A 17,094-nucleotide genomic window follows, 5' to 3' on the forward strand; every position below is an offset into this window, starting at 1 on the left:
GACACCTTCCCTCAATTTTATGTCTGACAGATTAGACGGTTTTGTGTTTGAGGAGAGAATTTTTTTTGTTCATGTATTTATTGTCCTGTCCATTCCATTTATTTGTGTATGCTGCCGTATCACCATATTAGACTGAATGATACCTTGTGATACTTGGTGTCATGTTTGTACTAAACAGAGGTCAGAGAGTCAGAGGACTCAAGTCAGAATCCTGTTATACATCTGGTTACTTCAGACTAAACTTTAAAAAAGATAAAAAAGGCTTGACTTGACCTTACACAAATAACTCATGGCTTCACTTGTACTTGAAATGGTTTGATTTCCTTCCAAAGCACAGAATTAAAATGACCAACTGTTTCCCTGACACCAGATGTCTTATGAATCAGTCATGTTGCAGAGCAGCAAGAACAGGAGTGTTTAGTGAAGAGCTGCAGACAGGTGGACTTAATTTGCCAAGCCAACCACTACTGTGTTCAAAATAGGTTTAACTGGCTTTAAAATGTTCTCTATTGCATGTACAAGACCACTTAAAAAAAGAGCCTTTCATTTCTGTTCTGGGAAAAAGCAATTGACAAAATGATTTCAATTCATGGTCCTTTTAGATTCTGGTGGATCTTTTGATGATCTCCACCAGTTCGTGGCCCAGCTGACAGTTTTTTTTAGCACTTAAGAGACTTCTTGTCCATGTCCACTTCTACATTGAGCTTCAAAATTAATCAGAGTAACTCATGAATGCAACAAGGACACAAAATAAGAAAAAGAATTTAATTAGTATGTATTATACAATTCTTAGATTCCACCATTAACTGCAATGTTATTTGCATTGGTACTGTATGAATTTACAGAGGAAGGCTCATATATCTGTCAGGAGGGGGCACTATAAACATTTGTAAACCGGTTTTCATTCACAACAGCCACTTCACCCACAGCTGTCAACATTCTCTTACTGAATGATTCTTACAACTCTGTTTCATCAAGGGATGCCCCCGATCCCGATCCGAGTCATTTAATATTGAGTATCTGCCGATACTTTTGTTGCACAGTGCACACTTCAAGTTTTTAAAATCAATCCAATGTATATGCTTGACAATTATATATCTCTGCAATGCATTCATTTCCATGGCTCTCATCACAATTAAACTTGCAGGATTGGTTTCCATTTGTTTTTCTTTTAAAAAGAAAATAAGTATTTTTTCTTATTTACTTCGTAGATCATATATACGGCTGCTGTCCACACGAAAAGCATATTATACATGTTGTTTATGCTCTATTTATATGTGTTAGGGCATTATAGAAGTGTAGGAATCAATGCACCTCTCTTTTCTCCAACTCTGACATTTCCCTGACACATCCCTTATGATCCTGCACCAAGAGGGAGGTTTGAAGATCAGTGAAGTGACCAATCAACGAAGGGGACCATCAGCCACTGATCTTGCCTCATAAGTCTCAAAACTGAACTTGTCAAGAGAGTGTGTCTGGCAGAAATGCTCGGTCGCGAGTATGGTTTTACTCTCGCAGATACCCTTCTGTGCACGTGTTATACACGCTTGTGTTGTTTGTACGTCTCCAAGGAACTCCATTAAGCAGCAGATGATGGTCTGTAGTCTATTATCTACATCTTCCTGTTTAAACAGGCAAGTAAATTATAATGTGAAAATGCCCAAGACAAGTTCAGAATAGCAGTTAAGTCACAGGAGGGAGGTGAAAAGACATTAAATTACTCTGTTGATATGCAGTTTTTTAAAAATGTATCTGTAGCCAGATCGGTTATCTCTTCTTGGTCAATGTGAACCCTACGTGAACTGACCATTAATTAATGTGTTTTACATTTAACCTGTCTGTAGTGACTCCAGCATGGGCCTTATTTTTGTTCCTCCATTAAACTGTCTTTTGTCCTTAATGTTCCCAGTTTGGGGATATAAAAGTCCAGTTATGTTCGCTCCATATGAATTCTATCTTTTTGAATTCCCCTTTGATCTGAAACAAAAGGTGATGAAAACACATGTTTCATGTGCTACAAAAATTATGATTACTTAGTTTATTGGGAACATCTAATGAAAACCAATCCAGTCTAATATAACAATCCTGGAATAAATCACACTTTCAGAAAGGTTACAATGTTTTTGTCAAAACTGTTTTAGAGCACTTGATTCAATTGTATGGCCATTTAAGAAGCTGCTGTTAGTGATGCTGTTGAATTTTATTTTGTTAAATAGTTTGTTTTTTTGAATTGCATTTTAGTATAATGCAATACAATTCAACAGCACAACGCAGCACCACAACCTGTAGCCTCCAAAGTGACCACGAAGTTAAATAAACACCTGGCTAAAACATTTCTAAACAAAAGCTAAACATTGAAATCTAAATAAAGATCAGATATATGGAAGATGTGTTGTACTAGACACCATTAACAATGTGGATCTAATAAACTGTTGAATGAGTGAAACCTACTAATAACTGCAATCTATTTAAACTGCAATCTCAACATAAGCTAGAGAAATACACAGAGTAGTGCACATAATGTGCGTGATAACAAGCTAGCTGAGCAGTTGGACTAAAGTTCAATAACCAAACACGGACTTCAGCTGACAAGCAACAGGAATGTGAAAAAGTTAACCAGACACATGAACACACTCACATGAGTAACAGCTGTGACTATCCACATTAGACTCTTATATGACCAAACTCTTATCCAATCCAAAGTCAACCGTCCTGGTGCAAGTCCTAGCTTGTTCAAATGTCTCTCTCGAAGTAACGAGTGCACATGGTCAGTTCTCATTGCCCATTGCAAGTACACTTTACTTGCTTTTAACAGGTTGTGCTGTCAATACGTTACTTAAGTAAATATTACTTGGTGCTATGGTTCAAATTTTACATATCAAAATGACGATATAAAATTACATAGAAATACCTAGTAACACAAAAAAAATGGTAAAAATTTTAAGTAAAAGCGCATGAAAAGTTATTTCTTGTAGAATTTAAATAGGTTATCAAAGTAATATTTACAGGACAAATATTTTTGCCCTGTTTTTTTTAAGTAACACTGAAAAATTTAATGTTGCAAGTGACACTGTGTTTCACGTACCTTTCGTTGATAAAATAGTGGACAAATATGAAATACATCTGAGGCAGGCTGTGTGTGTGTAAATGTGGAGATTAAAAGTAGGAGAACAAAACTTAACAAAAAATAAAAAGAAGGGGGCTTGGGTCTTGTCCGAGTTTGTGTGTGAGAGAGTCAGCCAGTGCACTGTCTGTGAGAAAACCTTGAAGAGCTGCGGCTTTCGCCTGAACAGGGGCAAACAAAAACTAAGTGGGGGCGGTGAATTATTAAATTGAGTGTTCAACCATCTGAGTTATTTTAGGAATGTGCTCATACAGAAAACATAAGCATTGTTTAACTAATTATTTAAGAGCCGAAGTATTTGAGTAACAAATTCAACTAAGGGGTTTACAGTGTTGTGTTAAAACATAGCGAGCAGTTGATTGGTTTCCCATTGTTTTATTGATGCATAGTGATTAGTGATTGTTTTACGGTGTTTTATTGATTCATATTGATTAATTGATTTATCCACAGTGGGTTATGATCCATAGGGTATAGCCTGACTCACAGTAGTTCATTGGGTAGTAGAAATTTGGGTTATTTGATCCACAATATTGAACATCGATGCATGGTGTAAGTGATTGAATTAATTATTAAAGTTAATGGTGAATTAAGAAATTGGCAAATGCAACCATTTGGTTTGAGTAATTGTCTTAAAAACATAATTGAATAAATCCCAATTAAAAGACATTACTTCCTGCTTCTTCAAGGTGCCAAAGAACGGACACGAATTAGAATAATAAGATCCTTAAGCAACCCAGGAAAATGAGTGTAACACCATCCAGCCATTGTGGAGACTAAGCACCCGCAATGCATGAAAGACATTAAAAAAAAAATGGGCATAGTGGACTAAGGGATTAGATCCCTCCTGGCCCAGGGAAGGCACGTTTGATGAAGGTGATTTGGCACTAGAAACTGTTCAAAAGTGAAGGTCAACAATACAGAAAGAACGTGAGGGACAGATTGAATGATCTCAAAGACAAAAAAACTATCAAAAACAGGAACTTTATAACGCCGCAGATCTTTATCCACCTCTAACAGAAACTGTTAAGATAAATGGCGATTTTGAACTCATGGACATAGACAACTGTTATGAGAATGTGTGTAATGAAGACAGATATACTGATCAGGGTCAATGTCTAATTTTGATAAAAGGGAATCAGGGACATTACATACCGTGGCAGGCACTTGACCTTGCAGGGCTGATAACGAGACTCCCTGACATACATGAAGGGGCTGGAGAACAACAACACAGTGGACATGGTTGGATGACAAATACAATGACTGATGAGACTGAATTCAATGAAACAGCTAACGAAGCATCAACCCCACCTCCAACACCAACAGAGCAACCACCAGTTGAACAACCGTCCGCACCGCCCAGACAACCATCATCGGTCGTTAATATCTATCCACAACAACCGAACACACACCAGCAGTGGAGACCATCACGCAGGCAAGGGCCCCCAGGGGCATGCTGGGAATGTGGGGAGTTTGGCCACATCCGAGGAAGTTGCCCAAGATCACGAACAAACCCGAAATGGGTGGAAGGGGGTCACCGGTAGTGGAGGCCCCGTAAATCCAGAATTTGCTACACGCAGTAAATCCGTAGATGGGACAAATGTATGGGGATTAGGGGATCTAATAAAGAAATAATTTCTAATAGATATGGGTGGATGACTAAATAAATAAACTAAAATAAAGACAAACCTCAATCACCCAAGTGGAACTGATAAATAAATTGAATTAAGTCAGAATAACGCATGCAGCTTGCGAATTTATGTTTAATGATCCTTATAGAGTTTAATTTTGTAAACTCCTATAGTCCAAATTTTTCATTGTGAATGTACCAATCCTATAATCTGTTCAATAATTACACTATTCAGAAAAAAAGGATGCCGAGATGAGAAAGTATGTAAAAAATTTGAATGATGAAACAAGAAGAATGTCTGTGAAAGTTGTGTGGAAGATCAGAGAATGTGTTTAGAATGTCTTTAGATGGTGTGACAATGTGGATAGGGCAGAAACAGGTATGTTTACAGGTTTGACCCCACAGTTACACAGGGTAGAAACTATGTAAGGGGGAAGGAGAGAAAGTAAGAAAAGCAAGGTTATTGGTCGCCATACCTGCAAGTAATGGTTTAAGAGGTGTTAAATCAATGTGAAATTTGAAATTTATTTGAAAAGTAATTTGCAAAACAAAACAATTATCTAGTCATCGATTGTGTTGACATGATAAAATCAGTACAGGGAAAATTAAAATTAAATTAAATTAAAATGTGTTCCATCCCCAGAGTCGAGGCATGGTTGAGAGAATCAACGGAACATCGAAAGCAAAGTTAAATAAGATCTGTGCTAGTACGAAACTTAACTGGGTAGATGCTTTGACGCTTGCACTAATGAGCTATCGCATGTAAATTCACAGGATGCCGCATCTATGCCGGATCCCTACAACGCACTGCTTGAATAACTGTAAATGAAGCTGAAAATTACGTGAAGCAACTAATTGTTGTCTATAAGTCTATCTATGTACAGTAAGAGAGTAGAGAACCAGACTCAGACAAGATGCCGGAGAGGCTATTGGTGGTGGGGCACCAGACATACATCAAGGTATCAAAGGAATAACATGAGTCGAGATGGGAAGGTCCCTACGCGGTGATAAGAAAAACAACAAAGGCAGTTCAAGTCGAAGGAAGCACCACATAACATCATCTGTATCGCTGCACGAAGGCGCATGACAAGAATCAGGGAAGTACTGAGACAGGAAAATGTCAAGCAAAATAATGCACTGGCAGTAATGATCACTCTTTTATGGATGCGACAAGGAAGTGTGGGGCAAGAGAGACTGAGAATGGTGGGACCTCTGGAGAAGTCAAAGAATCCGAAAGTGAGCGTCCAGACGTTGTCCTCCTCGAAGGAGGACCCCGATCAGTACGATGCAAACACACAAAGTCAAATCCATGTTAGCCCGGGACCATGCCAGCATTGTCTGTTAAGCTCAAACATACCTCCACTTTTACAAGTCAGATTTCATTATAATTGCCGTAAAAAGAGAACCATGCAGAGTATAAAGTCCTGTCGTTGTGTCCCTAACAATGTACCAAACAATCAGGAAGTGAGCTATGTCACTTTAGCTCCAGTTATCTTAATTATCCCCTGGTCCAAGTTAAGTGAAATTAATATTAGTCCTGTACCATATTGAATACAGACTGTGATTAAAACTACGACAGCCATTCAAGTTCCAACTCAGAAAACTCCTAATCAAACAACAGTTAAGGGGTGATAAAATCATCCCTGCATGTGCAATAACTAACACCCCAGGTCCAAAAGTAGCGGTGTCCAACCCCACCACGCTTACCACATTGAAGGTGGATGAAGTACCTACAGAAGTAGATTAATTGTAAACCACAAAGAAACATATTCATAGATAAGAAGCCCAACCTGAAGAATGATTAAATGTGTGTGAGACTGAGAAATGTGAGATTGCAGTTTTAAATGAGATGTGAAAGATAAAGATAAAATGCCTGTGCTAAAGTGTTAATGTTTAAAAAGCTTAAGATTAGAAGCAATGGTTTTACAAATGGAACAAATAGACGAATAAAGTAGAGAAATTGAATTTGTATGTGTGTGAGTGAGTGCCCTAAGAATGTTAACAGCTGATTGATGAAGCCATAACATGCTCTCCGAGAGAGCTCAGTGTTTTGTAACTCAGTAAAGCACAGTCCTCCAAGATATGGAGGTTGACATGGTCTATTTGCATTTTGCATCGTACCAATTCTGAGGAGGAAGTGTCAGAGGACCATGGACAAGACTCAGTTTGCTCAAATGGTGATTGGACAACCGGACCTTTTTCCTAGTCCGGGTTGTCTGGACGAGGAGGACGTTGGCTGAATGGAACAATAAAAGTACGAGGATAACGTTGTTTAAACAGAACAACAAAGTGAAACCTGAATATGTTTCAACGGGTGGAGCATGCCGGAGGACTCGTTCTAATAATCACCATGAAGCATTTACAATGTAAAGCAATCTGTCTGTTCATGTTACAAAATAGTTAGTTTTTAAATGAGAGATGTTTTGAGTTTAAGCAAATTTGTTTTAATATTTTGTGTATGCCGATTGATCACACATAAGTATTATATGCATTTTATGTTAGAATTACACTGTCATATTTTATCTTGAATTTTGATGTTTTCATTCTATTTTGTGACTGTATTTACAGTCATCTTGTTTTTGATGTTTTTTAGTTTTTATTTATTTTATTTACATTTTTGTCCATTGTTCATTCATAATGTAAGGCAGATTCAATTCATGCCTAGATGGTGGTCGCTCTACACAGGAGGGGACCATGAGGAACTTTTCCCTATGAATGCAGTTTATAGGTTTTTTCAAGCTCCTTTTTCGTGCTTTGAGTCTGCAGGGATCTTGCTAATGTTGAAGGCATTGAAGATGTTTCATTGTTGATCAGCATCGTTATAGTAATATCGGAATGATTTTCATGTATTTCCATTTTTAAAGAGTAATGTATGATTGTTTAAGTATTTGTATTTGTAATGATGATTAAGGACACAGTGTTTTGAGTATTAGAAGACCCTCAAAAAGGGGGGATATGTAGAAGCAGAATGTGTCCTGAGTGTAAGCATTGTGAACAATATCTTGGTTGTGCTAAACATAATCATGCTGACGCCGATGTGTCCTTGTTGTGACCAGTATCTTGTGGAAGCTATCGAATGTAAGGACATAGATGACCAATGTCATGTCAAGATATCTAGTATGATGACGCAGATGTATACGTGTGTGGACAATCAAATATGTGACATCCCACGCTGCCTGTTTTGTAGATAGTGAGTACAAAACAACTGTACACCCATATGCACTCTGAATCGTCTTCGTTTTGTGCTATGTACCAAATCTTGAAATAAACGTCACCCACTGAAACTGCTCATCGGCTGTTTCGACTTGTCTTTCTGCAAACCTCCTGAAACCTGAAATTCCTTACATCACTTTCAAAAATACACTTTATTGCAAGCCAAATACTGAGGTTGCATAAATATTAAAAAATAACTTTGAAATAAATAAATGAAATAAATGGATTTTTTTTTTATTTAGTTTAGTTTTAGCTTAGTAGATACTTTATTTATCCCGAGGGAAATTCAGGCATCCAGCAGCATTTACAAACTTACATACATACATACATTAAACAAACATCAATCCTACATAAAATAAAAACACAAAATTAAGTTAAATATCAAACTATAACTACATAAACAAGCTTATGACAGTGCAAAACGTGAAAATGGATATGCAAATGAAGGTTGAAATAAATCTTTTCTATTGTCCTCCCTGCCTTTACTAGGAGCTGTTGTACAGTCTGATGGCCAGGGGGACGAAAGACTTTTTCAGTCTGTTGGTGGAGCTGGACTGGGTCAGCAGTCGGCCACTGACTGCTCACGTTTCTAATAAATTCTCCCCTCTCGACACACCCGCTGAGGAAACAACTCTGATCATTGGTGACTCTGTTTTGAGGAACGTGAAGTTAGCGAAACCAGCGACCACAGTCTGTATCCCAGGGGGCCAGAGCAGGCGACGTTGAATCCCACCTAAAACTGCTGGCTAAGGATAAACGTAGATATGGTAAAATTATTATTCACGTCGGCAGTAACGACACCCGATTACGTCAATCGGAGGTCATGAAGATGAATATTGATTCGGTGTGTACTTATGCAAGAACAATGTCGGACTCTGTAGATTTCTCTGGACCCCTGCCCAACTTGAACAGTGATGACATGTATAGCCGTACATCATCACTAAACAGCTGGTTGTCGAGGTGGTGTCCAGATAACAATGTGGGCTTCATAGATAACTGGCGCACCTTTTGGAGAATTCCTGGTCTGATGCGGAGAGACGGCATTCATCCAACTTTGGATGGTGCAGCTCTCATTTGTAGAAACCTGACTCGGTTACCTAGACGGTCAACCCCGTGACTTTTCAGACTTGGGACCAGGAAGCAGAGTTGCAGTCTTACACGCTTCTCTGCGCTTCTATTACAGCAGTCGCCCCCACAAAACCTCATAGAAACTGTTTCTGCCCCACGACCACTTCAACTATCTAATCCAAAAGGAAATAAAAGAGGTGGAATTCACACAAATCTCATGAAGATCAACACAAAGCCAATAATTGAACCTAACAATAGAACAATAAAATGTGGATTATTTAATATTAGGTCACTCCCATCTAAATCTTTGTTAGTGAATGATCTGATAACTGATCAGCAGGTTGATTTATTCTGTATGACTGAAACCTGGCTACAGCCAGAAGAATATTTTAGTTTAAATGAATCAACACCTCCCTCTTATAATAATACTCATATTCCTCGGACCGCAGGCCGAGGAGGAGGAGTAGCAGCAATCTACCAAGCAGACTTATTGCTTAACCCTCGACTTAAACATAGTTTTAACTCATTTGAAAGCCTAACTCTTAGCCTCCTTCACCCTAGCTGGAAATGTCAAAAACCAGTTCTTGTAGTCGTTGTTTATCGACCACCAGGCCCTTACTCTGAATTTTTATCTGAGTTTTCAGACTTTTTATCTGAGTTGGTGCTTAGCACAGATAAAGTTATTATAGTGGGTGACTTCAACATTCATGTGGATGTTGCCAACGACAGTCTTAGTTCTGCCTTTAATTCGCTCATAGACTCAATTGGTTTTACTCAACATGTAAACAAACCCACTCACTGTTTTAATCACACCCTCGACCTCGTTCTGACCTATGGCATAGACATTGACAATCTAATAGTATTTCCTCAAAACCCTCTGTCCGATCACTACTTAGTTACATTTGAATTCTCCATTATTAACTTTACTGAATTTGGAGAAAAGTTCTATTACAGCAGGTGTCTATCAGAAAACTCTGTTAGTAAATTCAAAGAAACAGTTCCTTCGTTATTTACCCCACTTCCATGTGTCGATACAGTGCAGGATCGTTATCAAAACTTTACTCCCATACAAATTGATGATGTTGTTGATAGTGCGGCAGCCTCACTACGTTCCACAGTTGACACTGTCGCCCCTCTGAAAAAGAAGACAGTCAATCAGAGGAGGATAGCTCCATGGTTTAATGCACAGACACGTCCTTTAAAACAGACGTCACGTAGGTTAGAAAGGAAGTGGCGTTCCAATAGTCTAGATGATTCTCACCTAGACTGGAAAAATAGTTTAATTACATATATGGAAGCCCTCCAAAATGCCAGAACCAATTATTTTTCTTCACTAATAGAGGAAAATAAAAACAACCCCAGGTTCCTCTTCAGCACTGTAGCCAGGCTGACAGAGAGTAAAAGCTCTACTGAACAGTCTATTCCTCCAACTCTAAGTAGCAATGATTTCATGAGTTTCTTTACTAATAAGATTATTACCATCAGAGAAAAAATTTACCAGCTTCTTCCCACTAATGGCACAGACACACTGTCCAGTACAGTAGCTTCTGAACCAATAGTATCGCCTAATTTATATTTAGAATGCTTCTCCCCTATAGATCTGGATGAGCTGACTTCACTTGTCACTTCCTCCAAGTCATCAACGTGTCTTTTAGATCCTATTCCATCAAGGCTATTTAAAGATGTATTACCTTTAATTAATAATTCCATATTAGATCAGATCAATTTAGCTATATTGACAGGCTATGTACCAAAGGCCTTTAAGGTGGCAGTAGTTAAACCTCTGCTCAAAAAACCGACTCTGTACCCAGATATCTTAGCTAACTATAGACCCATATCAAACCTCCCCTTTATCTCTAAAATCCTTGAAAAAACTGTTGCTAACCAGTTATGTGACTATTTACACAGGAATAGTCTGCTTGAAGACTTTCAGACTTTCAGATGATACCCAGCTGTATTTATCTATAAAGCCAGATGAAACTAATCAGGTAGACAAACTTCTGGATTGTCTTAAAGACATAAAGGCCTGGATGACTTATAATTTTTTACTTCTAAATTCAGAAAAAACTGAGGTCATTATACTCTGCCCTAAACACTTCAGAGAAACATTATCTGATCATATAGCTACTTTGGATGGCATTACCTTGGCCTCCAGCTCTACTGTGAGAAACCTTGGAGTTACTTTTGACCAGGACATGTCCTTTGACTCACACATAAAACAAGTCTCTAGGACAGCCTTCTTTCACCTGCGCAATATCAAGAACATTAGAAACATCCTATCTCAAAAGGATGCTGAAAAACTAGTCCATGCATTTGTTACTTCTAGACTGGACTACTGTAATTCATTACTGCTAGGATGCCCCAATAAGTCTGTGAAAAGCCTCCAGCTAATCCAAAATGCCGCAGCACGAGTTCTGACAGGAACTAGAAAAGGAGATCATATTTCTCCAGTGTTAGAATCTCTGCATTGGCTTCCTGTAAAATTCAGAATAGAATTCAAAATACTGCTCCTAACCTACAAAGCCCTTAATAATCAAGCTCCATCATATCTTACAGAGCTCCTAGTTTCATATTATCCCAATAGATCACTTCGCTCTGTAAATGCAGGATTACTTGTGGTTCCCAGAGTCTGTAAAAGTAGAATGGGAGGCAAAGCCTTCAGCCACCAGGCTCCTCTCCTCTGGAACCAGCTCCCAGTTTGTGTCAGGGATGCAGATACCCTGTCTACATTTAAAGTTAAACTTAAAACCTTCCTTTTTGATAAAGCTTATAGTTAGAACTGCTCAGGTGTTTAATAAACCATTTCTTTATTATGCTGTTATAGGCCTAGACTGCTGGGGGAACTAATATCATGAGCATCTTTCTCCCTCTCCCATTCTCTCCTTCTCCCTCTTTCTCTCTCTTTATATCTCTCTCCTTCTCCCACTTTTTTCAATCTCTCTCTCTGCCCCCATGTATCTACATTACATGTCACTAACTCTATTTTCTCTCTCCCCTAGTAGATCTGACCCCAGAGCTGCAGGATCCAAACCCGTCATTATTATTATTACTATTACTATTATTAATAACATCATAATTTATTTATAAGTATCAGTTTTCACTAATTATAAGTATCAGTCTGGTAGAAATTAAAGCAACTGTTATACTACCCCCCCATCCCCCGATATGTTTACAGTACATGTCACTAACCCTGTTTGTGTTTTCTATCTCTCCTAGTGTATCTCTGACCCCAGAGCTGCAGGACCCAAACCCGTCGTTATTATTGTTATTGTTATTATTAATATTAATATCATCACTAATAATAACAACAACATAATTGTATTTTTAAATTATAAGTATCAGTCTGGTAGAGATTACAGCATCGGTTGTACAACTGTCCTCTCTCTCTCTTCTCTCCTACTGTTTCACCTCCCACCCTCTTTCTGCCCACCTCTCCTCTCTTCCTCATTTCTCTCCTCACCCCAACCGGTCGAGACAGATGACCGCCCACAACTGAGTCTGGTTCTGTCAGAGATTTCTTCCTGTTAAAAGGGAGTTTTTTTCTCTCCACCGTCGCCAAGTGCTTTGCTCATTGTGGGATTTGTTGGGTTTTCCCTGTAATATTGTAATATTGACCACACTATGTAAAGTGCCTTGAGACAATGTAAGTTGTGATATGGCGCTATACAAATAAAATTGATTTGAATTGAATTGAATTGAATTGAATTGAATTGAATTGAATTGAATTGAATTGAATTGAATTGAATTGAATTGAATTGAACACACTCCTCTGCCTGGTGAAGGTGTTGTGCAATGGGTGGTTGGCGTTGTCCAGTATGGACAGCAGTGTGTCCAGGGTCCTCATTTCTGCCACTGTCACCAGAGAGTCCAGCTCTGTGCCCACCATTGAGCCAGCTCTCCTCACCAGTCTGTCCAGTCGACCAGCATCTCTCTTCTTGCTGCTTCCTCCCCAGCAGACAACGGCATAAAAGAGGACGCTGGCCACCACAGACTGGTAAAACATCTGCAACAATTTTTTGCAGATGTTGAAGGACCCCAGCCTTCTCAGGAAGTACAGACGGCTCTACCCTTTCCTGTGTAGAGCGTCCATATTTGCTTTCCAGTCCAGCTTGTCGTCCATCTGCAGCCCCAGGTATTTATATGTCCTGACCACCTCCACATCGACCCCCTCGATGGACACGGGTTGGAGAAGTGGTTTCTTCCTTCTGAAGTCCAACACCATCTCCTTGGTCTTGGAGGTGTTCAGCTGGAGATGGTTGGACCTGCAGCCCCTCAGGAAGTCCTCGACCAGGCTCCTGTATTCCCCCTCCTGTCCACCCTTGATACAGCCAACTAGCGCAGTGTCATCCGAGTATTTCTGAATGTGGCAGAGCCCTGAGTTATACTGGAAGTCAGATGTATACAAGGTGAAGGGGACAGGAGAGAGCACGGTCCCCTGCGGTGATCCGGTGCTGCTGACCACAGTGTCTGACGTACAGCCCTTTAGTATGACGTACTGTGGTCTCTCCGGGAGGTAGTCCGTAATCCATGTCACCAGGAGTGGGTCCACCCTCATCTCTGTCAGCTTGTCTCTCAGCAGTAGCGGCCGGATTGTGTTGAAGGCGCTGGAGGAGTCAAAAAACGCGATTCTCACAGCGCCGCTCTCCTTGTCCAGGTGAGAGTAGGCCCTATGGAGCAGGTAGAGGATGGCATCCTCCACACCCACCTTCTCCTGGTGTCCAAACTGCAGTGAATCTTGTGCGTAGTGGACCTGGGGTCTGAGGACATGGAGCAGCAGCCGTTCGAAGGTCTTCATGATGTGTGATGTCAGTGCTACTGGTCTGAAGTCACCCGGCTCCCTGGGGTGTTTTTTCTAAGGAACCGGGATCAGACATGAAGTCTTCCAGAGCACTGGGACCCTCCTCAGCTGCAGGCTTAGGTTGAAGACGAGCTGGAGTGGCTCCCCCAGTTCAGCAGAACAGGCTTTAAGCATCCTTGGACACACTCTGTCCGGGGCCCGCTGCTTTCCTTGGACGAAGCCTCCTCTGCTCTCTGCTCAACTGATCCTTGAGCAGAGAGCAGGGTTGGTGGTGAGGAGGGGGTTGGTGGTGAGGAGGGTTGGTGGTGAGGAGGGGGGTGAACTGTCCGTGGGTGTGAAGGGTGGGGGTGGTCTTTAGTCTGAGGTGGTGATGGACATGGTGGTAGCGTTGGGGGAGGTGATGGACATGGTGGGGGTGTGAAGTGGGTCGTCGTTGTTTGTGGGAGCTGGAGTATCAAACCTGTTAAAAAACAGGTTTAGCTGGTTTTGTCTCCCAGCATCCCCCTCTCCTGTGATGTTGCACTTCTTCTTGCAGCCTGTGATGGTTTTCATGCCATCCCAGACCTCCCTCATGTTGTTGTGCTGCAGCTTCTGTTCTAACTTCCTTCTGTATTCCTCCTTTGCCTCTCTCACATGGACCTTGAGTTCCCCCTGTATGGGCTTCAGCTCCTCTCTGTCACCATCCCTGAATGCCCTCTTTTCCTGTTCAGAATTTCCTTGACATTACTTGTGATCCAGGGCTTGTTATTGGGGAAGCAGCGTACTGTTCTAGTGGGGACCACAACATCCATGCAGAAGTTCAGGTAGTCAGTAATGCACAGCACACTATTGACATCTAGCAAAGAATGAAGCTAGAGCTTCTTCGGATGAAACCAGTTGGAGCATCAGGTACCAACTGGCTCATCACATGAAGATCAGCTGTGTGTTTGGCTCCCAGGTCCTCGGGTGTCGGGCCAACACGTCGACCTCTGCCCTGTCTCCCACGGCTCCTGCCCGGTGCGCCTTGTAGGCGACTCCCTCTTCTCCTCGCTCGTCTACTCGTCGAAGCAGCCGTGTTCACTTCCTCATCGGAGTCAAGTGTACCCGTCTCAAAGCTCTAATAATGTTGTCAAATATAGATAAAAAGCGTCAGCCATCTTGCAAAGTAACAAATGATGCATGTGAGTGTAAAGCTTTTAATTTACAGGCCTACCATCTAACACTGTAGTAGCCAACGTGCTAGCCAATGCTAGGTAGGTAAACAAGCTAATATAAACTGATTTACGGTAGCCTACGTTCAAAACACTGACGATGTTGTTTTCACAAAAAGTCACAGGTAACAATGTGAGGTAACGGTAACTAAAAACGTTTTATAGTCTAGCAATATCGACAGTAGTCCGTGTTAGCTTCAGGTTAGCTTCTTACCGGTGGGAACGTCACGTTACGTACCTTGCCTGGCTTCAGTTACCATGGTAGCGTGCGCGGGCACGGTGGGCTAGGATGAGCTGTGGAGGCAGAACCGAAGTGCAGCGCAGAGGGAGGGGGAGGAGCAGGAGTCGTTGGATTTTGAATCTCTCAAATCTCCACACTTCTCTCAATCCTACCGACAGCAGCTTTAAAGATAGAAGAGGCTCATCTGGCCACGGACCTGAATGTCAAGGAGGCACACATAGCAGCAGTGCTATCAGCATTGGAAAGAGTTTTCAAAGTCTTTCACAAAGATCCAAAAGACGTGACAGATACACATTTTCACTGCATCAAATCCTGAATACAATGAACTTCTTTCATTGGTATCAAACTGGTTCAGCTTGTTTTTCCATCACAAGTTAAATATAGAAATGAAAATAATCACCCACTTCCAATAAGTGACTGCAAAAACTAAGACTTGAAAAGTATTTTCTCAACCCACTCACCAAACAAAATGTTCGAAATCTGCCAAATTCCAGGTTGACAGGTTGAAACAATTAGTTTATTGTACACTTTTATAGTTAAGCTGCACCTGTCACTGTCGATTGCTCTCTGGTTGTTGTATGTTGTTGCGATATATGTGTATTAGATTACATTCATACATTTGTATAGTGCAATTGCACACACACTAGATATGATTCCCCTAAATAAATATATTTTCATCAGATCCATGAATTATTCCGTGGGAAATTAGCGAAAATGTCACAAAACAAAACAAAATGTTGCAATTTTAAAGAAATTGTACAGCCCTTTCCCTGGATCCACGCCAAAATTGGATCTTCTTTCTTGACCCCTGTTTCATCCTTCCACCAAGATTTTTTGAAATGTTTTAAGTTGTCACTGTGTTATCCTGCCAAACCAACCAAACAACTAACAGGCGTTCTCACTGCACTCTCTGATCCCCCAGTCCAGTAGAGAAAAGTTGATGATGTGTGACTTGCAAAGGATAAACCCTTGAGAGTCAACAGCAGATGGGCTGTTCCTTAGATTTAGGGCTAGAAAGGAGGGAAAATACCTGTGTTTGTGAGCATCAACATTTCTCATTTACATTTACACACATGTAAAAATAAGTTAAACTGACATTTGCCATGAACAGAAAAGCCACCAGCATTCAGTTTGAAAAGAATAGCTTGTTACATATCAGTTCTGTTTTCGGACCAAGTACAGCAGACACCGATTTGTTCAGGAAGGAAAGAACAGTTTATTTGATGAATAAATCAACAATGAATGACTGGAGGATCTGGCTGGTTATCGCTGGTGCGGATGTGCGGTAACACCAGAGGCAAATGTCTGTCAGTGTTCCAGATTCTAAAGGCATGAAGAAAAAATGTGCAAATATCACGGGAGTCACAGGATATTTAGTATTCAAGAAGCACGTATTGGCCCTAAGTCTACTGCTGGTACTACTGGTTCAATAATCCGGTGACGTCTACCTGGAGAGCCGACATTTTATAAGGCCAGCGTAGATTTGTGATTTAGCACAACCGTGCCTGCCTAACCTTGTGCCGGCGGTGATCTGCTCCTGAAAACGTACACCAACAAGCATATGCATTCGGCCATTCACACACACACGACATGTGCATCGCACACGACCACCCACAGGTAAAAGTCAACACTGGTGTCACAACCGAGCCTTGACATATCGTCCATATTCAGCATCTGAGTGTCACAAAAAGTGTCACACATTATTGTTTGTAATCATTTGATAATTCTAACTTTGAGGTGAAATACAACAAGTATAATATACAAGGCTCCACCTAAACTGCCGATTGAGGCTTTAGCATCAGTTAAAGGTACCATGTGGCATTTTTGACCACA

The sequence above is a fragment of the Scophthalmus maximus genome, chromosome 10 (genome assembly GCF_022379125.1).
Source record: "Scophthalmus maximus strain ysfricsl-2021 chromosome 10, ASM2237912v1, whole genome shotgun sequence".
In the NCBI taxonomy this organism is placed as follows: domain Eukaryota; kingdom Metazoa; phylum Chordata; class Actinopteri; order Pleuronectiformes; family Scophthalmidae; genus Scophthalmus; species Scophthalmus maximus.